The sequence below is a fragment of the Hipposideros armiger genome, unplaced genomic scaffold (assembly GCF_001890085.2).
Source record: "Hipposideros armiger isolate ML-2016 unplaced genomic scaffold, ASM189008v1 scaffold_381, whole genome shotgun sequence".
Taxonomy (NCBI): domain Eukaryota; kingdom Metazoa; phylum Chordata; class Mammalia; order Chiroptera; family Hipposideridae; genus Hipposideros; species Hipposideros armiger.
Genome location: NW_017731731.1, coordinates 1054306 through 1055419, shown reverse-complemented (window position 1 = coordinate 1055419; position 1114 = coordinate 1054306).

Sequence of the window (1114 nt, the reverse complement as noted above, 5' to 3'; positions counted from 1 at the left end):
CTCTCGGAGCAGGGAGCGCTGGCCCGTCTCGTCCTGCAGTCGCCGGCAGCATTTCAATGGAAAGCAAAGGTGTAAACGTACTAGCAGAGGCAGCAAACGCCCTGGGTTCCTACGTTGCTGATGCTACTATTATTGTTGCAATTGCTCCTCCTCCAACAGAGCAATCCGGTGTGCACGCGAGCCTGGGCAGACGCCCTGCCACCTCCCCATCCTTCCTTCCACCCAATCCATCCATCCAGGGTCCAGAGGGCCCTACTGTGTGCCAGGTCCTGGGCTGGACACTGGGCACCTAGCTCACAGTCCACGGGGTCGGTCGGGAGCGCCTCCCTTCCTTCCTCCTGCCCTGGATGGGTGCGGCAGGTGAGGGATTTCACCGCCGAAAGGTCCAGAAAGCCCAAACCCATAATCCCGGCGAGAGGCGCAGCCGGAGGCGGCCGGATTTGGGCTGCTGGGAGCGCGCGTCTCCGAGGCCCCGGGGAGACTCCTCTGGTGCTCAGGTGGCTCCGCCGCCCTCTCCGCCGCTCCCCTTCCCGGACCCTCCCCTCTCCAGCAAGGGTCGAGTTTGGCTTCTGCGCGCGGGGAAGGAGGGGCTACGAGGGATTTGAAAGTGCACAGGCTGCGGAGTGGAGCTCGCATCTGTTCCCGCCGCCCGCGACCGGATTGAATTTCTGCAAATTCAAACTGAATGGGGCTTTCTTCTGCTGCCTTCCAGAGGGCGCCTACAGCCCGCCGCGCGCTGCTCTGGAGCGGGAGTGGCTGCCCGGCGCCCAGCTAGGAGCGAGCCAGCGAGCCGGACTCGAGCCCGTGCGGGCCAGCCCGTGGCTGCGGAGGCGCCCGGGATCGGGGACCCAGACACCAGGGCTCGGGGACCCAGGCACCGGACCGCGCCCCCCGCCACCCCTCCCCGGCCAGAGCTGCTCCCTGCGCCCACCCCCGGCGCGGGGACTGTCATCAGCCGCCCTGACGGGACCCGGGGCAGAGTCCAGTGTCCGGAAAGGAGCCCAGGCGACCCTCTAAAGAAGAACTTCTTGGGGGCGGTTCCCTGGGACCGGGTTGCCTGGGCGGCCGCTATTGTCTGCGCGCGGCGCTCGGCGGCGGCCCGGGGCGCGGGAGG